Source organism: Colletes latitarsis, chromosome 1, assembly GCF_051014445.1.
Source record: "Colletes latitarsis isolate SP2378_abdomen chromosome 1, iyColLati1, whole genome shotgun sequence".
Classification (NCBI taxonomy): domain Eukaryota; kingdom Metazoa; phylum Arthropoda; class Insecta; order Hymenoptera; family Colletidae; genus Colletes; species Colletes latitarsis.
In genome coordinates, this window is record NC_135134.1 from 54,244,046 (window position 1) to 54,269,986 (window position 25,941).

Consider the following 25,941-nt stretch of genomic DNA (forward strand, 5'->3'; position numbering starts at 1 on the left):
ATTCTAAAAAAATTATTTTCAGCTAGGAGGGACAATTATAGTCATTTTTGGTGAATAGACATACCCTCGAATTCCTACGCACTTTCGAGAAAAAAATTCCTTTCTGAAAACATAATGCCTGATTATAAACGTTTCCCTGAAATTTCATGCGTATGTTTAAAACATTATGACTCCTGAACGGATTGGGGGATTTTAATGTTTCGAAAGGCAAACAACGCGTATTTTAGCGAAGAATATGCAGGAATCCTAAGAATATTCGGAAAGTTGTTCCTTAACTCCGTAAAGTGAGAAAACTCCGTAAAAGAAGTTTAATTTTCGAACGTCTATAACTTCTACAATAGCGATGAATGTTTTGCAAGCGTTCTTTACCAGCATACTTTACAACTATATAGAATTTATTGTATAGAGCATTGTTTGAAAACGCAAAACGCAAAGCTTGAAGCAGACCGTACAAAACGGATGTTAATCCGTTTGTTGGCTAAGTCTCTCAACATATCCAGCGAGTACAGACTGTCTCTCGAAACTTTTTAAGCTTCTAACACTACTCCCGACTTTCCCTTAATTACCTAGATTCGCGCTGTAGAACCGTACGTGTATTCTACCTATTTTCTGCCACCGAAGCAGGCTTTGCTTCGAAATTACCCGAATCTCCAGAGATATGTAACTCACGTTCCAAAATACCAAAGTTTAGGTGCTCGAACACTGATTCAAAATGCATCGTGCTTCGAGCCTCGTGTAATTAACTAATTAACTAATACAGGGAGCAATTAAGCAAGTTTATCTCGATCGTGGACCATTTAATGCTCTTCCAAAGCTTACTTTCATCGTTAAATCTCAGCAGTATGTTAAAAATATTTGTCGATCGAAACGTTTCACGAGGAGAAACGGATGTTGAGCGTGGTAGAAGGGGCGGAATCGCAGTTTGGCAACGTTTAGGGTTCACGCACGATGTGTGGAACGATAGAGAACGGTCCGCCGCGGGCACTTTTATCCTCAACTTGCTGCGGGAGAAAACGACGCGTCGTCACGATTCTCTCCTTGGGCGGTAGACACGTCGAAAGGTTTGAGGCTCGGACAACAAGTGCTGCCGTAACGAGCTTTTTATGATGAATGTGTCGGCCCCACGTGCGAAAACGTGACTTCCTCGAGCACGTGCTCACCTGGTCGGTTCGCGGCTCCTTGACCCGTGAAACGGCTCCGGGTATTGTTTACTGCCGCGAAGCTGCACAGTTTGCAGAGATGAGAAACGTCGGAAGCGAGATATACGAGTCCTGGACCGAGATCGAACGCAACGACGGCTCTGTCCTTCCGGAAACCGACGTGGCCAGGAATCTACGCGCGGAAAGAGTCGACGCCGAACAACGGGAGCTGGGAATTAATTATTTTTGAACAAAGGTGAATCGGTATATTGATCAAACTAGAGTAAATTTTTATAGAACAATCGTGGTAAGCGACTGAAAAAGTTTCGTAGCCCCGGTTCTAACGAATCGATATTTCGGCGGATACCTTGTTTAAAGCAGAATCGGGTAAATTTTATTCAGGAATAATGAATACGAATTTTAGATTTATTCATAAAGTAGCGTTTGCCCGTGGCTTCTTTCGCCTAAATGCCGGTTTAAAGAGTCCGTTAATGAATTCTAATTTACAAGCGAATTTGCGAATTAAACATGGACCGAAGACACTTTACGAATGAATCTGAAATTTCTTTTTGCTATTCATGAACGCAATTTGGCCAACTTTGATACGACGCCACCTTTGAGCTCTTCCAGGTCCGCCACTGATCATTTTGTCCGTGTAAATTTCGATGTGATCGCGTTTTATTCGACCCGAACTTATGGTTTCTACGTACAAAGCAGCTATGGAGAGTATGTTTGAGAACGATACTGAGCCATTACCTTCGGAAAATAAATTGTAAACAACTTGGAAACGCATCGGACAAGTAAAGAGCTTGGAAATCCTCGTCAGATTAATATCGATACTCGTTAAAATTGTATCCGTTGCAACACGTCGATACTCCATCAAAGAACGTACCTTTTTCTTCCGGTTGCAAACATTCGATCGACTATGGAGAAATGTTTCCGCATAAAACGCAGCGACAAAGGGTCGCGTAGCACGGGCGAGCAATCCATCTCGCTTCAGATTCAATTATCTTTCCTGTGCATTTCACCGGACGTTTGCAGAACGTTTAATTAAATCCAGTAGAAATATACCGGTGTAAAAATATACGATCCCACTATTTCGGGGACGATTTGCGTCCCGATTCTCGGTAAATCCCGAGAGATGAAACGGCGACGATAGCTGTCATCGTTAGCCCAACGATACCGACGATTTTTCTACACTTTGATATGAAAATTCTTTCTCCCTGGTCCACAAATAATTTTCTCCCCCCCGCGAGCGTTTCACGAAGACATCTCGAACATCCAAAACTATCTTTTCGCAGACTTATTTTCGATGCAGATTCATTTTTCTCTCGCCATTCTGAAAATATTCCACGAGAAGGAAAAATCTGCAACTTTTCAAGGGGTGATTTCACCACCTGAATTCGCATTACCAAAAATGATATATTTTATTTTGAACGAATCGTGTTACTTGCACACAACGATTCGAGATTTTTAAATTTGTTATTTTAACGCTAAAATACGCTCGTACATAAATTAAAAATACCGGGATTAGCATTTCGGCCATTTCTGATCACCGTTTGGCGAAGCGGAAAGCGTCGGTCGCCGAGCGATGTTTGAATAATTTGGGTTGAATCGTATTTTTCTCGAAAATGGCACGCTGACCGCAAGGAAATCGCATTTTGGAAAATACCGGAAATATTCCGCGAACCAATGAGATTCCGCGTGACATACGACGACGCCGGGGGTGCGGGGGTGGCCTCTGTCGGTGCACAATGCCAAAGAGATCGCTGGAAATATCCAATTTTCGCGGCGTCAATTCAATCGTAGCCCACCGCACAATTCGCGGCTGCGATTATTTTTACATTACGTGCCTTCCTCTCGATCTGCACAGGGTGGTCTGCTTGAAACAGAACCGCTTTAATATTTTCGTTATTTTAAATGACACGAGGAAACGTTGCTAGCAGAAATTGTACGACTCTGAAAAAGATGTAATACCTAACTTTGTTCTTAATTTTATGCCAAAACGACGAACGTGTACGTGATTATACTCTACGCTCGATTCATAAATGCGAGCTATTCTCCAGGACACCGCACAGGATTTCGAATTTCACCCGATTCCAGCGAAACCACCCTGTGTGTATACCGTTCGACAGAATTTTAATTCGTTCCCAACGATGCGTGGACTAATGCGAACCCTCTCGTTCAACCGTGTTATCGAGACGGATTCATTACGATTTTCACTTTGTAAATTATTGTATATATTTTACCGTTCGCCGTTTCGCAGATTGTGAATGTTCGCGCGTCCTTTTTATGCTAGCGCGATCCCTTTATCGCATTCGCGGTTACGCCAGGCTCGCAAAAACGAAAACGAAGGATGATATTGGGAAAATTATTGTTTACCCAATCATTTCAAATCGCAAGTAATTACAAACGAGCACGGTAAAAGTTGATAAATACTAATTGTTTTTGTTACAGAATATGAATCATATTCGAGTGGGGTTGATAGTGACATTAAAAGAGATGTAAATACCTTCATGTGGCCTCTGCGGGAAAGGGTCCTAAGGAGTCACCTGCAACAGAGAAAACAAGATCAACGGTGAGTCGTTAATTAACATGGATACGATAAATGATTACGTGGAATTTGTATTTTCTGTTCCACTGGTTTCCTTCAAAGGAACGAAGCATTAGCTGGTTCGTGTCGGAGAATTCGAATGGCCAAAATGGAGTCGCGTCGTTTCGAGAGTTAATTCCGGCGGCGTCTGGAAACCGCTTAGCTGCACAATCGACGGAGGCCGCAGATATTTAGCGAGAAAAACGAGGGGAAGCACAATGTTCCCAAGGTCTCGATACAGCACGGAGGAAGTCGTTAAGTAACGCCGTGGCGTTGCGTCGCGGCGCGGGGCTTTAAGGTTTGTCATGTAAATCGTAATCCCGCCATCGCGGCTTGAAAGACGGGGTGACGGAACCGTTTCTCGGGCGTCCCTCCCTGCCCTCCTTCCGTGCCTCCCCACGCGGCCATTATCATCGAAAGCGGATTCAAATACTTCGGCAACTTTCAGCGAAGAATTTATTATAATCGCATTCAAGAGCGTCTTATGGCAACGACTGCAAAGTAGCTATTCCAGGATGGTGGCCCGGTAGGATGGGAGCCAGAAGCTGATTGAAACTCTGAAACATTTGCTCCGTTGGGTAACTTAGCAGCGAATCGTCGCAGATAAGTCGGTTTCCCCCAGTTAACGGTTTCCTTAATTAACCGTCTACCGTCTCGTGGTCCACGTTTCGCACGACGAGACGACGACGGATATCGAGAACTTTTCCCCCGCGAACCGCGCCCTACGCCTCCTCGTCGCTCTATTAATTCACCATTATCGCGAAAGTATAGCAACAATCCCGAGCCCTCGGCCGCCCGGCCGAGTTAATAGCTTCTCGACCGTTCTTCGCCACCGCTTAATTGCCTGGGTTCGGATAGCACGTGAATTCTCCGCGATTCGTTCGACCCAAGATAAATACCAGGTTATGTAATTAAGATCGAAACGGCGAGCGTGTTGTTTCAACTCGGCACGGCCGGCTGCAACCATCCACGTTCTAAAGTACGCCCACCACGAGATGGAGATCTCGATGGTGCGTGGAAACCTATTCGTCTCGATTTTCCACAGTCCATACGGTTAATCCATATCGTACCTACTCCACATATTTCGGTTTAGAGATTCGAGAACGCCGGATTACCCTTTGGAAATAATGGTTTCAAAATATAAAATGTGGTGGTAATATCCGGTGACGTTCTACTTGAAATACGTAATCATCGAACAAGAGATTACAAGCCAATGGTTTCCAAGTTGACGTCTACTATTAATTGCCAATATTTGCTTATCTTCTTTAGCTTTGTTTCGTACAATCGTGACGTTAAAAAATACCTCCAACGTAACTGGTCGCAATGATAGAATCGAGTTTGTGCCCTTATCCGGGAGGAAATGTTCTAAAATTATACGTTTCATAGTTATAAATGATCTTGCACTTTAAAGCGATGGCGTTTCTTTCCATTAATGGTACAGTTCAATCCGTGGAACGATCACAGTCGGTTTCTCATGTAACGCGAGCACGAGAACCGTCTAACTTCCACCGACCCGAGCGTGCAATACTTCTGCCAAAAGCAGGATGTTGGTCGTTTCGAATATGAGATCGCACAGCTGCGGAAAAGCCGCATTTTACACGCGGTATATCAATCTACCGCCGCGATTATTAGCGGTGCTATTATGCGGTGAATCAGGTTACGCGATACAGAGCACGTTACGTTTCGCGTAATGTTTGGCTTGTATAATGCGAACGTTGGACGAACAAACAAATGGGACGGATAATAAAAGCGAATTTAACCCACATCGCGTCATCAGGACTTCTTGCTTAATTAGCGAATCGTGCAAAGTGACTCGTACAAACCGCTCGAATATTTTCCACCGTAATCGCGCAACTGTGTACAGTCGCGTTCTCTGAAATAGTTAAAGGTGACGATAAACGGATATAATAGATAGTCTACGCATAAAATAGACGTTCGAGTACCAACGGTTGGCGAGAAAAGAAATTTATGTTAACAAATGGATATTTTTTGGGCGATCAACCGAGCTGCAAATAATTAAACAGTCGAAGGACCTCATATCCATTAACCCAGCACGTTTGAACAATCCATTAACGCTTTAGATTTGGAGAGAAGAAAAAGATTCGCGAGGGACTTTGATCCACCGTATCCCCCGTGCGTGGAGGAAGTCATTAACTGATGAAACGAATATACCTTAGATTTTTCTTTTTTCATAACGCGATATCAGAAAGGTGAATATTCAAAGCGCCCGTCACGTCACCCCGTTCCCGTGAATTTGATTAATTGCTCCGACCTACAACCGGCGATTTCTTTCTTCCAGTATCAAGGAATATTCTAGGACGATGAACGATGTTTGCCAATACGCGTTCAGCTCCCGAGGAAACGCGCAAAAAGCCAAGAACCCCGGAAAATGTCGGGAAGGAACGGAGTCTTTGGCAAGAAACGACGGAGCAAAGCAATGCAAATGCCGACAAGGTTAATTAGCATCGAGTAAAAACTTACGAAGCACGGGAAGAACGTTACGAGTACAATGCTGTTCACGTTTATGCTTAATTAACTTACGAACAAAAACTTTTTCGTCCGACGGTACGAACCGGAGTCAAAGTAAAATAATAAAGAACGCTCTTTTGTTAAATAAAGGGAGATCGCTTTTTTTGGAATCGCATCGAACTTGCGGGTAAGGGACTATCGAGTCAATGTTGTTCCATTTGGGATTCGTCAGCTTCTGCTTACGCTTCGAACGCATTTTGGTGAAATCAGTTGCTTTACGATAAAGGTTACGAGAAATCACTTTCATCGTTGCTATAAATTCCCGACGCGTCGTGCTTTTATCAAGGAAACGAACAGGAATGATTCACAGAATGCTGCGAGATAATGTTTAGAGGATACTCAACCGTACACGAGATATCAAGCACTGTTCGCGAATGGTCGAATAAAATTAGAATTCTCGGCAGTTCTACCGCGTCATAAATTTCGCTATAACTCGGAGACAAGATGAAACCAGACGTTTATGCGAACTGGATGTTAAGTTTAACCTTTAGACAATTGCGTGGGCGTCTGTCAACGACTTCGAGTCTCGGAGACTCTTAATCTCTTTAATCCTGCGGAGTGGTTACACGTTGTTCAGGTTGTCTTAAATTAACCGAACTTCCAAATGGCCCGATAAAAGGGAGAAATCGTCGAACGGTTCGACTTTGGACGCAGCACAAAGGCTCCACTCGACGGAGGACTCAAAGGAGAAAGATGTTTCGCGGATAAGCTTAAAGGGCCGCGGAGGAAACAGCAAGTGACGGCGCGTAGTAAGGGAAAAATAGAGAGCGAGGAAAGTAGCGGATCGGAACGGTGGCGCATAATTTAAAGGCTCTCGTTATGGGGAATGTCGGTGGCGTGCGCCAGGTTGAATGGCGTCGCGGAGGAACCACGCGGTCACGAAGCGTTCTTCAAAGACGCGGGATTACAGCGCGGAAACTTCCGACGGACGATAACAATCGACGAATTCGGATCCATAATCCGCGTGCCTCGTGCCCGTCCAAACAGTTTAACTTGAACGGAACTTCGGCCTCGAAACGCGCGTGATAAACGATCCAAGTTTCTCCTTTCATCGACTGCCATCGGTGGCCGTTCGACGAATGCCCCGGATTCCGGCGCGTCGTTGACGCTTCGCCTCCCACGGGCGCCATTGTCGCCTGTCGTTCCTATCTTCCAACTCTTTGCTAAATTATTACGTCGCGAACCGAGACCATCGATCCGGACACCAGCCTCGCTTTCCGAGCGATTGATCTTGTCGATGTTTCTTCCTTTCTTCGCGTATTTATTTTTCTAGCGACTCTTTGCACTTTACTAGTTGCCGTGCATGCGTGGATTCGCCCCTTCGAGTATCGTGAAAGTTCCCAGGTGTCAGGCAAAGTCGATGAGCGTCTCAAGATTTTCCCGAAACGAGATTCTTAAAAATCCTGGTCTGCTGGTTGTTTAAGGGCGCGCGTCTAAGCCTCGCAGTCGAGAAGTTAATCGATACTTCAAGAAAGATTCGAGGGGTTTGAAAAGCTGACTTACCTTTCGCTCGGCTGGTAATAAAGCGGCTTACTCACGTCTTGCCGAGCACATCCGTGGGCTCAATCGCACCGCGAAATTGGCAAACTTGCTCGTTCCGATTTTAATGTACTTTTCTATTCGACGTCCCCTAAATCACGACAATTCGCCGCGAAGTTTAAGAGTCCCTTAACCCTCGAATCGTTCGGTAATATCGTTTGGGAATATCGCGCCGCACTTTTCCCACTGGCAATTGCATCTTCCACTGGCTACAGAACTTTGATCCATCGCGCGTCAAAGGAAGTATATAACTCGATTGTTATGTGAAAGTAAAGATCGACTGGTGGTTCTTCCAGACATGGATCGAAGGGGCCGGTTTCCGACAGGCTGAATATTTTAGAAGTTTTGTCTGGAAGGTCAACTAGTAAATGACCATCGTGGTATGCAGGGTCTGAAGAAGCCTCGAAGGAGGGTTGGCTCGTTACGCACCCCTCGTAAATCTAACCTAACCGGTCGCCATATGCCGGTAACGTAGACTTTATAGACTAGGTCGTTCAACTTATTCGTTTATAAAAATCCCGGTTAGTCTTCGACTCTATGGGAGCGTCCCTAAGTATATTGTTATCTTGTACCAGAGATGCGTCTTCGTTCGCATAGAAAGTCATACGCGTATTTTTGAAAATGAAAACAGAACGTAGGATCCCCGAAAGGTGTACTTTAATCAAAACTTCCAATAATAAAGGGCCAGAAATAGGTACGGGGCACACCTTTTCCATTTTCCAGCAACGAAGTCGTATAAAGCAGTGTGGTTCGCCATCCAGCGGCTGGTCTGGCTGCAGAAAAAGGTCGGCTGGATAAATGTATAGATATCTGCATGAAGCATCCGGTCGGTGGGTTCCTCCCAGTCTGAAAGTTTTATACGTACACGCCTAGAAAGTGGGTATATAGCGGGGGCTCTGGCCGGGGAAGAACTTTGCTAAAATATCCGTCCACGCAAAGTGCAGAGACGTAAATTGCATCGAGCACTGGATCGGTGAAGATACGAAGAACGAGCCTCGCCTCCGTCGTTGGGCCAGCGAGCCTCGAGCAACAGATCGATTGCGCTATAGCGAACTGCGTGTAAAAGAAACTTCAACAACCGCCCCCATCACTCCCTCCAAGTACAAGTACACGGTATATCGCTGCTGAGGAACGAACTTCGCGGTTAACGAAACTTTTCGTCGCCAATCGGTGCTAGAGACCGTTTCTTGGATCGAGAGGGGACATCGTGTAATCTTAGAAAGCCTTCGTGGGATTCCACTGGCGCTCTAAAGGGGTTGCAACGGATTGAAAGTTTCAAAAAATGGAAATAACAGCTGGCCAAGCTTAGCACACCTGCATTCAAACAGGCGTTTAATAAAGCAGGAATCTAGGCCCAAAATATCCCTATTCAGATCTAGAATATCTGACTCCGTCGAAACTGCATTGCTCTAAAATCTCGTTTCGAAATAACCTTGATTGAGTTTTAAATACTCGAGACTGATTACGAATTGAGCAGGCTAATTATTAACGAAGTCTGTCCGTCTTGACTTATCCTCGAACCCATACACGCTAATTTTACGTTCTTAGGTAAAACTTTAACGCCCGAGTCGCCTCAAAATAAGCAGCTTACGGGAAAAGTAGGCGCGACGCTGCAATATTCTGTTTAACAAGGATTTTAAACGCGCCTAATACGATTACGGAGGGAATTTAACGCGTGCGCCGGCCGAGAGTACTTTGCTTGTCCGTTCCAACTCGGCCAGTGGTCATTTTCGTTATCCAGACAAATAGTTTGCATAAATGGATTATAACATTAAATTGAACGAAACAGTATTTTACGGAGCACGCTTAAACCTTTTGACGTTTCCTGTTCCTTCTCGTGTCGGCGTTTTCTAAATTTTTTTTTAGTCACGAAACACTTTTCCCCCGCAGAATATACTTACGGGACATGTAAGTATTCTTTTATGGCTGCGCTTGACTTTATATCGAGGAACATTACAGTCGATGGTCAACAGCATTTCATTCTTGAAACAAGTTTATTTATTTACTTTGTCTTTGTAGCTATTAATTACAAAACCCTGCACTCTATTAACATATTTATTGCTCCCCATTCCTGAAATATTCCTGAGAGCCGGAATATTTCAACACGTTCAGTGGCGTGAACCAATAACAGTAAAACGCGGCCAGAGCTCACATTTTACCGAATTGGAAACTATACGGAGCGATCTAAAAAAAGAAATTGAAGAATGTCGAGTTACAAACAACAACCGTTTATCGCGTGTAAAATAAATTGTCTGTATAAAATTAATTTCTAAAACGAGTATACGTTGTAGGCGGGTCAGTGAACACCGAATAACACGAGGCCGCGCTGGAAACGTTGTTTTTTGCCGAAACCAAAAAGATTATGGACTGAAAGGGTGAAATACGGATCCACACGGTCCGCGAATATCTTGTCTCGTGTTACGTGTGAACTCGTTGGAAAGTCTAGCGTCACGAACATTAATAATGGACCAGTATATCTCGCGTGGAACGCGCATTATGCGAGGTGAGTATTTCTGCGTCGCGCGTCAATGCTCTATTACAATAAATAGCGCCAGATCTTGGACAATTTGTTCCGCATGCCACCGAACACACGACGTTACGCGTTCCGTAATTGCGTCCATATCGCCGTGGAAACTCTGACATTCTACTAAATCAATTACCTTTACGATTATTTGTTACGCGAGTGGACCGTGCAGCTGCACGACAAAGCGAACTAAGTTTAAATTATCTAATACAGTCGTCCATCAATTTAGACATCCAAGAGAACAAGGATAATTTTCTGACAGCTATATTGCCCCGGAGCACTTTAAATTTCACTTACGTAAATACACATATTAAATATTTTATAAATAATTGAATTTCGAAACACAGAGTTCCGTAATCTGAACCTCCCGTCAGAACTTGAGAGTTCTCGAGATATTAAACCGAACCGTGTTTTTCACTCTCAACTTTGAGGGCTGTTTTCACCCTGTGAATATGTACCTTGGTCAACAATGAATATTCCGCTGTGGTCTCGCGTTACTTGAGTTCGGTTATTCAATATTTATCCAGTATGTATGTAACCGAGTCATGGAACGGCGGTATTATACATTCAAAATCTAATTAAAGAATGGGCAGAAATTTTCTAACGAGCTTGAACTCTAACAGTTTCTGATTTTTCGGTAATGTAACAAAATATTACATGACTAGGTACGAATCTCAATCAACGATGAGCAGTACGCGTAACACGAGAGGCAAATATTCAGCGCGCCTCTGGTTCAATCGATGCCTGGGACTCATTGGCTCATTCTCTGTCAAGTAAATTTAGATTTCCCTGCTGGGCGCCGATTTCACGTACCTCTAGGTATCGAATCGATAGCGACAAACAGACGTCGATCACGCGTGGAATCGCGTGTATATTTAGTTCGCGCATATGGTTACCCGTAACTAATTCAGGAGGCTGTAATGATGATCTTCGATCGGGACTTTAGCCTGCTCTCGAAATTAATTGGCACTTTATAGGACAGAGGCAAGAGATATTAAAATTCTATCGATATAGATATAATATCAGTTTGCATTTTCATTTATAGAGGTTGACAACGCCAAAACTTTGTTCCCCCCGACCGGTTAAAATATACAAGTTCCATTCTCGTATCTGTCAAAGATTTCGAGGACTACGATCCAGCAGGTTCGAACTCCTCGAGTTTCCAGGTGTAACGGCACGGTGGCTGGCTGAAATATCCCCTCTCGCCTGTCATAGGCTTGCTTTGGTGCACTCGTGTTATTTCTAATTCAGGAGTTTGCTCAGGAGGCTACAGTTCGGGCATGCAATACGAGGAGGCGGCGCATGCTCTGTCTCGAAATAGAATTTCACCGCTTCCGTTTGGTCGCGAAAACGTATCGCGCGAGCAGAATTTCCCCGCGTACTTTTACGGGGAACGTAAACGCCCCGAGAAATTAACGGCCCTGTTATTCCAAGGCCGGGAAAGAACTTTGGAAAGTTAGAAGTTGAACAGCGAAACCGGGGATTCCAACGAGAGGATTCTCCGGGGTATTAAAAAGTTCGATCTATATTTGGATTCAGAAACAATGGCGTTAAAATATTCCTTATGAACGTTTCGTCCCGAGGATGGTGAGACTGTACCAGAAGATTCTACTTTGGACACCCCTCCCAGATGGGAACTGTCTCTTATAGAAGGGGTCTTTGTATCAAACTCGTCCGTAACAAAGATACGCTATCTATTGGCTGAGATGCTAATCTAAGTTTGGACAGTCTTCGTGAATTGGAGAATCCGGAACAAACTTTTAGCAATCCGATACAAGAGGGAATTTTGGAGGCAGGATCTTCTACCGTAGTCACATCGATGAATCCACCGGCGTAAATTCGAATCTTTCCTCGCGATCAGGTAACAAATTAAACGCAATCTTTATTTTGTTTGCCATTTGTCGTTGGAATAAAATTCGAGAACAGAGACTCGAAAAACGGGGGCAAACCACGCCGTAGTCATAATCAGCTTATGCGCCCGACCACATGCTACCAATCGGAAGTCGAAACGCATCCACGAATTTGCGAGAGTATGGACAAGTTAGTTTGAAGCCTCTGTGCTTGTGTACATACATTTGTTAGCATATTTCGCTAGTTTCGGTGCTTCACTCTCCCTCTGTGATTCCCGGACTCCGATACAAGTTTCGCACATCCATACGTAACAAACTTTACACGGACGGCTTGCGTGAAATCTAAATACACACCGTTCCTAACGCGAATATTCGTTTACCTTCACGCTCGAATCACTTTTTAACAATTAAAATCGTGTAAAACCCTAATAATTTCGGGAAAAACCAGTCCTCGCGAGAGAGGAGACACCGTGTAGACGTCGGTTGGATCATCGGGGCGAGTTTCCTTAAAGGCTGGAACGAGAAACGACCGTGAATCTTTTAAATATATCAAGCTCAGCGCCGCGTATAAGTTACTTATCCGAAAGGGCGACGCTCGGTTCTGAAACTGTGCACATAAACACCGGGTAGAGGGTGGGAAAACAGGAAGGAACGAGCAAGAGTGGAAAAGAGGCGGCTAGAAGGAAACGAGAGACGAGTAAGTACCACGGAACGCAAAATAACTCCTGTGAAAGCCTGACACATATTTCGCGAAGTAAATGTTTAATGCACGCCGTGAGACGCGAAGAGTCGCCCGGGGAATACTCCCGGACAACGTTATTTCATAAGGGTCTGACATGTATTCGGTTCTAACTCTGCGCGCGATACTTCCGTATTAACCCCCGAACCCGTTCCGCGAAATATTGCTAAACGTTCTCCTGTTTGAATAAACGTTCGATTAATTCGCCGGAACCGTCCTGTACAGTCTGTTATTTGGATTAACTGCAAACAGTATTGTATTTGATTGCGGCGTATCGATGGACTGTACCATTTTCCGATACGAAATTACTTTGGCTTTCCCTGATTCGTCTACTCGCACCACCAGCTGACCATTCTTGTTTTTAAGAATCGACCATGCAAATTTCAAGAACTTTTCTACTCGTTTCGCGGGGCTGTCACTCGCAAGAGATCCTCCGATAGAACGACCAGCCTGCGTACAACATTGACGAAGATAAAAGCGAGCGGAGTCTTTAATTACTTGCACGTCGAATAACGCGGGGCGAGGAATTAAAAGTGCTTTGGTAAAATACTCGTTTTACGAGAGTTGTTTTCGTGAACTCGCGGAAAATTCACGCTCCAAGTTTTCCTGTTCCTTATTGCATATCTCGGCGATTTAACGCGCTAAATGCTTTTAATTTAAATTATGCGCGTCCCCCGCCGCTTGGCAGCTTCTTTCGCCCGTTAGCGTCCTATTCTTTTTAAAGTGCCCTCGAAATCCTGCGACTCGAAACAAGGACGAGACCAAGACGCTGCCCCCCGGGGCTATTTCCGTTTGAAGCTGACGCTTATTCGTAAATCGAAATGGAATATCTGAAATTTGAAAAAGAAATTTCTGTAAAAGGGAAAAATTATTATATTTTCCACGATGGAAACACGGTATTCGATTAACCATTGTTCGATAGAAAATGGACAGGAACATCGATCGTGAATAAAGATTCAACAACAAACAGTTCGGTGTTTGCGTTTGTAGAAAAATTAATTGAACGTGGCTCGGTATTATTACTTACAGTCGTCGGGCGTATTTCTGTTCAAATATAAACAACGTAGCGTTATGTAAAACGTCATACAATCTCTCGTTTCATCGTGCGGCGCAATCAATGCGTAAATACGCTGGAAACAAGCGAGAAGTGGAAACCCTCGATCACGGTATTGGCCACAGTAGTCTACAAATATATCGTTTAGCGGTTATTTTTAATTTACCGGTTTGTGAAGTATCTCCGTCGATGAAAAATTCAATCCGTTCGCGGTAGGCCGCCCATTTTTATTTGCTTTTGCAGCCGAATGCTGGAGAGTGCTCGTCGAGATTGGTACTTTGAAACTCAAATAGGTGTTACGGGCGATTCAACCACCGATCAAAAATATAGAGATCTTCGCCGCGATTACGTCGCTTTCCAATCGACGTGACGCAATGTCCCGGCAATTGCTTCTATTTATATCTCGAGAGATATCGATTATATAATTATTACGGTTTAATATTTAATAATTGTAATATCTTGAAAGTCGATTACACGCGTTGGGTTGAAATACTGGAAGCTCGACGTTCGATAGCTCCGTTGCCAGAAGCAATCGTGCAAACGTTAAAAACGAAATCGACATAGAGGCCGCGCAACGTTCCCGCATTTTTCCGGGAATTTTAGCGCCAACGGGTTAATTAAACGTTGCCGCGGGCGGAGCAGAATTGATTCCGCGAACATTAACCGCAAATTAAATTTAGCCTTTGTCCCGGGCGGCGTGATCACGGGCGCGATTTCTGTACACAAAAATCAATGCAGCACTTTAATGAAGACGCAATGGAGCTCCGACGTAACGCGCGACGCCTTTGGAACGGCTTCGTAAACAGACGTATTAACCGTGAACTTAATCATCCTCCCTGCTCGTTTCATTAGAACCCCGCCTTCCGTTGCTAATTATGTAGGTGAGGCTCCGGTGTCATTACAGGAAATTCAAAGTCTGGGGAACGTAGTTAGCTACCGAGCGTGACAATATCCGGGACGATTAAAAATTCTACGCCCATGAACGTATTTCTAAGACGATTGCAAATTCAACGAGTGAATCGAGTAAATTCTAAAATGAGTTTCCCTCCGATCAATACCGATAAAATTGTTCGTTCTTCCCTGGGGACAATTTCATCATACTTGGTCGCGATTCTCACGTAACACGAAACGAAGTCACCCCGGTTCGAAGTGGCGAGAAGAAGAAGAATGCCAGGTGTTCCGACGCGCCGCAAACGAATTGATTTCCAATTTGCCTTTCCCGCTTTTCACCCTCTCCGTGCTCTTCCCGAAAATTGTCCGTCGAATGACAAACTCCTCCCAGAGCTCGTCTGCTCGGTGAGGTTTCTCGCATTCTTTGGCTTGCCGGGACGATTCATGATCGATCGTCTTTGTTCTTCCGCGTTCACGGAAGCCGGTAAGTAGACACATTAAGCGCCACGGAGCTCAGCTGTCGGCTCGCCCTGTCGTCAGTTTCACTGACTTCCGGCTCTGCTAATTGTACGTCGAACGAGCGACGTTGTTCGATCGGAATCGCCGACGGGACTGCGCCAGGAAGGATTAACACTTGCAACTTTTAACGAGCGAAATGTTCGTTCCGTTTGAAAGATCGAAGACCTCTTCGATGAAAAAGCATCGTGTATAAATAATTCGACTGTGTACATGGTATTTACAGAGTACTTATTACGAGCGTGCAACGACGGATCGCCAGAGTATGCGAACGGTGCATATAATATTGAACGGAAGCATCGTCGATTGGAACATTCAAAGTCTCGATACAAAATTGATCCGGCTTTTGGTATTATTACAGGCCCAAGCCGATTACATATCTATAGACACATTCGTGTCTATAGATCGCCGTACTTTAATAATATTTCTTTTTAAAGCTTCTTTCGACGCACTGATCGTGGTTTATTAATCTTCTTTTCACCTAATCCCATTAATGTGCCGTGGATTTTATGGGACGTTATATAATACTCGTTCTTTGACACTTTTTGCCATAATTTCAACGGTAATGAAGTTGTTCGCCATTAGAAACAGAGTTCAAGTACCGAGTCCAGGAAGCTTTTGGGGGGGAGGGGTTGAAACGTGGTGTGAAATGTAGCGAGACAGTATTGTTTACGGTGACGAGTTAAGGCGTCTCTGGGAATGCCTGAGTGTACGGAGGTCAAAGAACCTCGTCGTGGTGACCTGCGGCGTGTAACCGCACGGGACAAGACCAGGGAAACGTTGCAATTAACGTAAACGCGACAGCTGGTATTAAATGCAATAAATATCGATGCCACCTTGGCCACAGGCTAACACTTCCGACAGCGTTCTCTACCGCTGACCACCGATCCGCCATCGAATACCAGGAGCTCCGTGCAAAGAATCGACAAATGGATCCGATCTGTTCGATAACGACCGACTCAGAAAGCTAATTGAGAATCGGAGGCTGTGGTTTAATTAACACCGGCTGAAATTGTATCGGACGCATCGAAAATTATTACTCTTGAAAGGTTCCGTGGAGCACGGTGGTCGATACTGAGGTTATCTTTCAATAATTCTTTAATAACTCGCAGATTAAAATGGTTAATAACACGAAGCTGGGGTTCGTTTTGTTTTTAGAATCGTATGCTCGCGATTAACAGATTGCCTTTCTGGAATTAATTTAACGAAATCTATTAAGTTTAATGAACCACCATATACGCGATACGAAACCAACATTTAATTACACGTATCATAAATTCCAGCGATGAATTTGTATATTCGACATTAATTAATGGTAAACGACGAATATGGAAATTGATCGACCGACAAATTATATAATAGCTTACAAAATGTAATAACTAACATTTAGAACCGTCAATTTCGTATCAACATTTGATCAACGAGGCTTTTGAGAAGCAACTCGTTTAACGCCACTATCAATAACGGGGAATAGTAATTAAATTTTTAACAGATTCCGTGAAAACGTACAAATACTATACGCAAAAATCCATATTGTTTGCAGAAATTGATGTTTCCGGAAGCGTACGTAACCGAATTCGTAGCTCGGATCACCTAATAGTTTCCGCAATATTGAACCAAATTGGTTTTTCCCCGCCCAACGTTGAGTGCTATTTTCACCTTTTCAATACGAACGATTGTAGATACAAAAATACGCGTCGAATATAGTTTTTCAAACCACTCGTATCGAAGTTTCATAAAAATTGACGATTCGAGCTACCGGATGTTCCGGTACAGGAACGTTTATCTCCCCCGCGAACCGTGCAAGATAAATGTTTCTTTTTACCGGGTTCTAAGAGCAGCGTAATTAGATCGTCGAATAACAGATTCGTTCGCGGATTGAAGGAACGTTGTTCAGTTTATCGGAGCGCGATGATCGCTTTCGGGGCCGAACGGCCGTATCGTTTCCCTTCTTCAACTTTGCCCCCATCCCTCGTCCTCCCTCGCGTCTCTTTTGCTTTGATTAAGTATTTTAGGAGGGGGGCAGAGAGCAAGGGGTAGGGAAAAGGAGATAGCGAAGTCAAGAATTGGTTCGCGAACTCGTCGGGAAAGTGAATTCAGAATCAGCAGCGGGTATTCCGGCGAGCCAGGTAACTACGTGAGTTCAGCCTGCCGGCTTCAATCTGCTTCGTGCTGAGCGAGCGGGCGAGCGTACACAGGAAGATTGGCTACCCAGGTTTTCTTTCTCCCGGCGCATGCACCTAGTAAATCGGGAATCTCCGTGTCCGTAATTTTGAGGCGAACGAAAAAAGAACGACGAACAGACGTATGTGCAGAATCCGCCTAGTTAGGAGCAGAAACTGGACAAACGTCAACCGATCCTCTAAGCACACCTCAACGATACGCATCGTTTTACTTTACGACTTACGAGACCTTATAAGGAAACAGCGCGATATACGTTGCGCTTGTATACTAGATTTTCCAAGATTTTTTCAAGGGGCCAGGTACCAACGAAAATATAGTGGATCTTGTACACTACCAGCTAGACGCTTATTGCACCCTGAGAGAAACTACACGAGGAACAAGCTCGATAAATGGTTTTAATATTCGGGGAGGCACGGACAATAAAGCACGCGGCTTTTTCCTGTTTTCCGCGTGGATCTCCAGGCATCGTTCCTGACGGAGACTCCTAGCGCAACCATCTCCAAGAGAATTTCAATCTATACACGCTGGGCCAGCGTTATTTGATCTACGCAGCATTTCCCATTCGAATTCCGCGCAAATAAACAGTCGGCGAAATTGAAGGGAAATTCGTTTATTCGTGGGAAGTCTTCCAACGTACCTCCTACGCTAGTGGATCTTACAACGTTAAGGGTAGTTTCTTATTTTCAACGAACGAGATATCGATCCTTTACCATTCTCCTACAACTTACAGATTGGAACGTTTACCAGTTCGATAATTATAATAAAACGGAACTTAAGATTATTTAGAGACTCCTTGTTACGAACTTTCGTTTCGAGGGAAAATAATTTAACGAGTCGATCGTGCTCGTCTACGATTTAATACTGTTTGGCCAACGCGTCTGACCAATCCTCGACATTACTACTTGCGTCGGGTATCGTGTTATCTGCTTTCCAACGAACTCGGTATCTTATAAATAGGCTGCACGGATGTTTATGCACGTAAAATATGCAAGGAACATAGAATATTTATGAAGTTAATATATGCGTATGTGCAGCAAGAAAATATGCACGTGAGCACGGAAGATATGCAAAGTATGCGAGTAATGTGTGTAATATATATATTTACCGTATAAAACGTTGTCTGAACCGCTGTGAAATTTAATGGAAGAATCGAAAATATTCCACTTAATTTACTTTCGGGAAGGTTGAAGATCTTCCGAACGCGTCTGGCTATTATTCGTTATTTCTACTTGCGCTGAATGAAAATATTAATTTCCGTGCGTTATCTAAACCATTTCTAACTACGTAGAATACGGGGAGATCAACAGGGGGCAGATAATAATAACGCATCGCGATTAATGCTTGAAAACCATTAACGCAAGTTGAAATAACGAGGTACGGTCAGACACGCTCGGTATTTCACGAATTTTTAAAATCGATATCCTCGAAAACGACGCGTGCTATTCACTTTTTTCATGTTGGATAATCAAATTGCTGTTTGCGCCACCAGTTATCGAACATCCTGTTAGCCATTATCGAACACTGTGATTTAATTTATGTTTTAAAACAGCCGTCGACCGAGAAATTACTTTTATATCGGACTGTTCGCCTCGGTAATACCGTCCTGTCCTCCCTGGAAAAAGCTGGACCCGTTTTAGCTAGGGAAAAGAAACGTGCCGTGCCACTTGACATTGATTTCCGGTGGTAGCACGATTCGAAAGTCCCGAAGAAATCGATAGTGGAATTAGTTGAACAATCCAGTGGAAGGTAAATGCCACGTAACGAGGCACAGATGAATTCCATTAGCCACTCGACCTACCCCTCGGTTCGTCGATCTACCCACGTCCGTACGTGGCTATAGCTCAATTATTACACCAAGACCTCTCGGCCAGTGGAGCGTTAAACGTATTCAGACGTATAGACAGCGCGAAGACACGACGATAAGGTGCTACTGTACGATCCCCCAGCCCGTTATACAACTTTACGAGCTAATCATACTCGAACCAATTGATTGCCCAACGTGCCATGAAACGCGCGAACGCGACTGCCAAGCCAAATTCACGATGGATATTCACGGTATCCTATAAATCCGGATTCAATGCCGCGTTGGTCAAAGGGATCAGAAATTACCAACATTCTTACATGGATAAATATATCGAGTAACCGGAAGAACAACAGTTTGTTTTCGTTTTAAAAGGTTTTCAAATAAAATTGTTCTCATGATCGGGCACAGAATATAACACGAAACGATTCTATATTGCGTATAATATCGGTAAAAACCAATTCGCTGCCAGAATTGGCTTCTCGATACTACAAAATACAGAAACTATTGTCGCGGTTTTTGCGTTCAATTTTATCATAGTTATTTATACGTACAATTTCAATTTCAATTTAAAGTTAGGAGCCGAAGAGGGAACCAGCGATAGAAAAAACGAGTCGCGGAGATCTGGATATTATCCAGAAACGAGTCTCCATTTAAAAATTCCTCGTTCGTCACGGTATAACAATTCCCCCCGGTATTCAGCGTATCGTACGACAGTTGCGCGTCCCCAATTATTATTGTATCGCGGAAATCGCGGAATGATTGCGGGAACAACGACGCGGGTGGGCAAACTGAACGCCCCTACATGCAAATTGCATTAAATATCGATTAGACAACGCGATCGCGTATCTGTTGCGTAGTCAGTTTGCAGAGGCTACGGAAATATACCTTTTAATCTAGCCATTACTATCGTCCTCTCAAAAGGACAGTATTTATATCGTTTCAATATCGATTGTCGTACCAAACACCGAATGGAGTAAAAAAAATGCTTAATTAAATGTCCATAAATATAAAAGTACACATTACTTGGGCGAGATTGATTTCAGGATCCACGTTGATTAAGAAATTCTTATTTCTCTCGGCGGGTACTACGAGCTCCTAAAGTCTTACACCCTCATTTTACCATCCTGTATACTAAAAAACTTTGTTACGATATTTTAGGTTCTTAATAAACACTTTAGTTGCACTTTGCTTTTTACGCACTCGCGTGATTCTCGTTTCATTTGTTTCGCGTTCTGGTACATAAATTAAGAACGAACGTTTGTTTAGCAGAGATTAGAACGCAGGAACTTTGGATCCCAAAGCTAGGAAGTTGTAAGTTCGATGCAACGCTCTGTAAACTTGAAACATTCTATATACGCGTACAATCTTACTTCAGCCGATGAATTCGAGCATTCAGTTTGTCGAAACTTCAACGTTAAATATCTTTGTAAATAGTCTACATTGGCAGAAACGCTCGGCATTGGAGTTTGCTCGTTTTGACTCCAAATTCGCTCGAAAACGTTTAGGTAAAATCGTTAACTACCCTACTGCGACTTTGTCTTCTTCGTATTTATGCTAAATTATTTCGCATTGTATTGGAAATTCTTGCGAATAACGCGTTAGCAACAAGTTCGAAATTAAATAGACGAAGGGGTTAAAAAGTTTACGTTACACGCCGAGAGCAATCTTGGCCAGGAATTCGCGGTCCTAAACCTCACGAATCCACCCTCCATCGACGTTACCAAAGACAATCAAAGCATGAATTATTAAACGAGCAACTCCGGGGGCGCGCGATGCGCCGCAAACACGGTCAAAGTGTAACAAGCCCGATTCCCTTTCGAAATTTCGAAAGTTAACCATCGTCAGCTTAATTGAGCACTTGATACATCGCGAACATCCCCCGACTGTTTAACATTTCCTCTCGCAGCGCGGAAACCAGCCCTCTCGCCTCGCCCGTTGACCCAGTTACGTCGAAGCGCGACCGACTTTGTCGCGACTCGATTCAATCGCGCGTGCACGAGCAAACCTCGCCGCAACATCGACGATGACAACGACGATGACGAAACTACAGAACCGTGCATCTCAATAAAACGAATACAAGTCCCGTGGAGTCGAGAATTCACCTGCATCGCAACCCCTCTTTTTTCCAGACTTCGAACTTTATACTCGTAGTATCAAGAATGAGAGTTTTGTACCGCATCGAAAGGTATTAAATTGTTTAATTTGCAGTCGAAATCATCTTGCTAGATTTCTTGGTGCACCATTGATTGTCGCCAGGAATAACAGACGACGATTCTAAAGACGTATCCGCTGTAATTTCGGTCGAGTGCAGCGATAAAAGTGGCTACGATAAATATCGCTTTTCGATTCGAACGTCGCGAATCCGTCGCGATCTCTGCGCAGATTTTCATTTGCCAGCGTCTGGTATCTGTGTATATCCGGTTTCCTGTGCAGACATCGCCGTACACACATTTTACTTTTCATTTCCTTCGCGCGCCTTTCAATGGTACAATAAAAGAACGCGTGTGGGGAGAAAGCAAATTCTAAAATCGTAGAACCCGTCTCCAACGAATCCACAGATAGACGGATGGTTAATGATTACTAGGAAGTCGACCAGAGTAAGAAATACTGTAACAGACTATTTTAAACAGCGTATAATAATAGAGATATCGCGATAAAGGAATTTTCCTAAATAGAGTGGACTGCCAAAATACGAATCAGGAGAATAAAACTGCCTCATTGGTGACCGTATACGCGAACCAGAGTTTGTATTCGTAATGAAGACGCTGCAGCGGGAAAATTTCGCCCGCGGCGCGAACCCGTAAAATTTTTACAACCGCGAGCCACGTTTTTGACGCTGAATAAAAATCTCTCGCGTCGGTGCACCTTGTACGCCTCCCACTGTAACTGTAAATTACACGCGTCGTATTTTCACGTCGAAAGGGCCTCGAATGACGAGAATCGAAAAGTAACGAGGCGTGCTTTGACGATGGAAATGTTTTTAATTAATTTCCGCGTTCGTTTTCTTTGAGATCGCGTTCGAAGTTGTCGCGCGAGAAACCTGTGTATGCTTACCAATTCTATGCGTCGATTCTTGCGGAATACCTTCGTGAAATATCAGAGAAATTGTTACTTTTACTTTGATACAGGTAAATTCGTGTTTAGGAATAAAAATAAATCCCACTCGAATTGATTGGGATTTTGGATCGATGAAAGCTATTGCAGAATTTAAAAAAAGGACAATAGTGAATTTAAATGAGTGCGCTTACAATATAATACGAACGGCACAGAGTAGGTAGGATTAAATTTCCAAGAACAGAGAAAGACTTTTAAAGCTGCTTCCGAGTGTATTACAAGGAATTGAGAGAAAAGTATAATAAAATAATTCACCGACGGTTCATCGTGAATAAGAGGTGCATTCGTTTGCAGACACAAAACATATTTCAATGAAAAGAAAATTAAATTTTTCAGTTAATTTCACGTATTTTAGACGGACAATGAAAATTTGAACAGAAAATATTACTGGAAGCCTGCAATGCAGTTCTATTCACTGCGTATTTACGGATGAAAGTGCATACTTTTTTATCAAAACATAGCTTCTTTCTGATTCACGATAACGTTAAATAGGAAAATAAGTACCAACCTTGTTCCATTTATACTTAAGAGATATATTGTTTTATAAAAGCAAGCACAACAATTTTTTATCTTGGGTTTAGTAGAGGATTCTTTACTGATAACCGGTGTCCACTAGAGAGATTTATTTTCGAGTGTCGTTATCGATAATAGCAGCTCTTTTACACGAGAAAGCAATACAGCCTTCGTGCTGAAAATCGTCTGGGCACTTGTAAGGTCGTTTCCTCGTATTCGTTTGAAAGAACGCTTATTTTCAATACCGTATCCAACACAGAGACAACGATTCTCGCATACGAATTTGTCCAGCGAATACCAAGAATAAGGCTGGTCGAAAGAAACAATATTTCTTCTTTAATCTCCGTAAGGTATTTTTAAGTAATCGTTCGATTAATTTCACACCGTTTTCTTGCTTCTGCTTTTTCCGTTCCGAGGGTAAGAACTGATAAATATTCCGCGAGATCGTTTACGTGTGGTCGGATCTAATGATGTGTCATTAACATATTATATAGGTAGAGCGGCGTGTTGGCTGACTATACACAGAGTTTACGAGCCACTGCGCCGAGCTCGGTACATATTCTAAAACAGTTACTCAAAATTTGCATGACCGTGCATGCTTCTCTAGTGTGAACCGGATGTAAGAGAACTATTATTCAAATCCAACCTATTTTCCCAGCACGAACGGTCGGGGCGAATTAGACGCGAGACCGTCAATCGTTCCTGGAAAAGGCCGCCGTTTCAGGAACAATTATTCGGTACTTCGCCCAGACGAGTAGACATGTATTCACGATGTGGCGCGATGCTACGATCACGTATAAACGCTCGACAGTCGTGGGAACCATCATCTCCACGGAAATAGAGAATGACTTGCGACGAATCGTGCTACCGAAAATCAGATTTCACGCGATGTAAATTAATATTTTTCGATCTGCTCGAATCCAAATTATGTAGTCAGAAGGTTCGGAAAAGGTTATTCCAGAGTCATTTCACATTTGCATGGAACGGTAATTGAAACAATTCGAAAAAAAAATTTTAAACTGGCCATTGAAACGGAAGCTGAAAATGTTGGGAAGCGACGATGATTGAAAGTGTTTTACAAATTACGAATGCTTTTCGAGTAGCCATTGACTCCACCGCTTTACCTCAAAAGCTATTTCTGCAACCATTTCGATTTAGCGACAGCATTATGCAAGCCGAATTACGAGAAACGCGACACTCGAACACTGTATTTGGGTTTATACGACGAAATTAGGTGGTCTAAAAGAGTCTCCGTGCAACTTACTCGTGAAAGAATCCTCAGCTTTCCCCACTGTTGGCTCCCGGTATTTCCAGAGGACGAAGACAACGTTAATTAAAAGATCTCCTCACCTGAAACAAACAGGAAATTATTAGAATGCAGTACTAAGCAATATTAAGTTGAACTGAAAAAAATTAAGCGTTACGTTGAAGTACTTTATGGGTCATGTGTGATGTACTTTGACTTTACGATCCTCTCGCTACTATTTTAACCAACACATCCGTCTCCAGCGTGTTAATGCCAAAAATATGAACCGTAATTCGAGGTGTAATCAAGAGCAGTTGACCACTCGGAATCGTTCACGCCGCTATGAATATCAAAGCTCAATTTCGACAGTTGCAATGACACTTAATTTACCCAGACCCGGTTCAGCCTCCAGCTTCCGCTTTCTTTAATTTATCGTGCTCTCGGCGATATGCAAATTTTTCTCTTTTGCAGTTCATCAGCCTGAACATGCGTGTCCTGACTTTTTCGTTTCACGGTGGTGTGCCAGAGGCCACGCCAAAATTCCAATTAACCAGATAGGTCAGTGGGTTACCTTTTTAAATTGACACTCAAACGATTCACCGAGGCTAATCTTATCTATTCCAAAGTTTACAGAGTTTACAGATTCCTGTTGCACAACCTTAGATGCAAAAGTCCCTCTGGATGAGTTGTGGCAGCACAAAGTAACGCTTCGCAGCCAAGGCAAGCAATTGCTCTTTCCCAGCCACGAAGTTCATGATACAGAGCTCGTTACACGGTAGGCTCAGCGCAGAGGGGGAGGGACGCGTGCAATAGGGTAAGAATCAAAGCGAATTAACTGTAGCGTTGGTATCCGCCCTACGATTGACACTTAAGCCGTAAATTGCTAGTCCCCTTCCAATAATGACTACCCGGACTATCGTTTTACTTCGGCGCGTACAACGACACACGACACTATTGGCTGATGGCTTCAAAGGAAAGTCTCCCAACTAATTCGACGCGTGTGTTTGTGTCCGGGATCGACACCCACACGTGCCCGTGACTCGTTTTCGCACATTTCTAATTACGATCTACGACGTACAATGGCCAGGGACCCTGAAAAACGCGATAAAAAAATACGCGCGCTGACACATCGTCGTCTTTCATTATAATAACGGTGTTTCGGAGGGTTTTCAAATCATAGAATTTCACTTTAAGGAAAAATGCAGGCCACAAATGGTTTTCAAGCGGTTCTATTGACCTTACGGTTGAAAACTGCTTCGGTTCGCTGTTCGACTACATAGCAGTGGCTTTCTCGAGAGCACTGCGTCCGCAGACTATAATGTTAACGACTTTTCTTCGACGGTCGCCGGAATTTCTATCCCGTTTCGCGTCGAAACTTTCGTCACGGAGTTAAAATCGCAGGATGAATGTTACCGTACACAGAATGCTTTCAATAAGTGCACAACTTGTCGCGTGATGAATCGTTACGTGGACCTTCTAGGTCACGTTCTCTTCAATAGGAGCCATAGACATAACAATTTATTCTACTACGTTCGTCTGCGTTGAAATCGTTCCTGTCGATAGTTCCAGATTATAACGATACAGTTATCAAATGGAATTTTCAACACCTTTTTAATATTGAGAAAACAAGTTACACGTAATGTATAGATAACTGGTAGGGATATCGTTTGAGTGAATAATGCACACCGTTGCTCGGCGATAAATCA

At 43.5% G+C, this 25,941-nt stretch overlaps 1 protein-coding gene across 5 annotated transcripts in view; it reads right to left on the bottom strand.

Moving 5' to 3' along the window:
* The window catches only part of Kek5 (leucine-rich repeat, immunoglobulin-like domain-containing kekkon 5 protein), a 248,602-nt gene that overhangs the window by 142,601 nt on the left and 80,060 nt on the right, over window positions 1-25,941 (bottom strand). For 4 of the 5 annotated variants that reach the window (XM_076769744.1, XM_076772280.1, XM_076770614.1 and 1 more), the window contains 2 exons: window positions 24,254-24,339; window positions 3,652-3,691 (listed from right to left, as the gene is read on the bottom strand). The gene's annotated coding sequence lies outside the window, so the exon portion shown is untranslated. The remainder of the gene's footprint in view (window positions 1-3,651; window positions 3,692-24,253; window positions 24,340-25,941) is intronic. The other variant, XM_076773107.1, reaches the window with a different exon arrangement.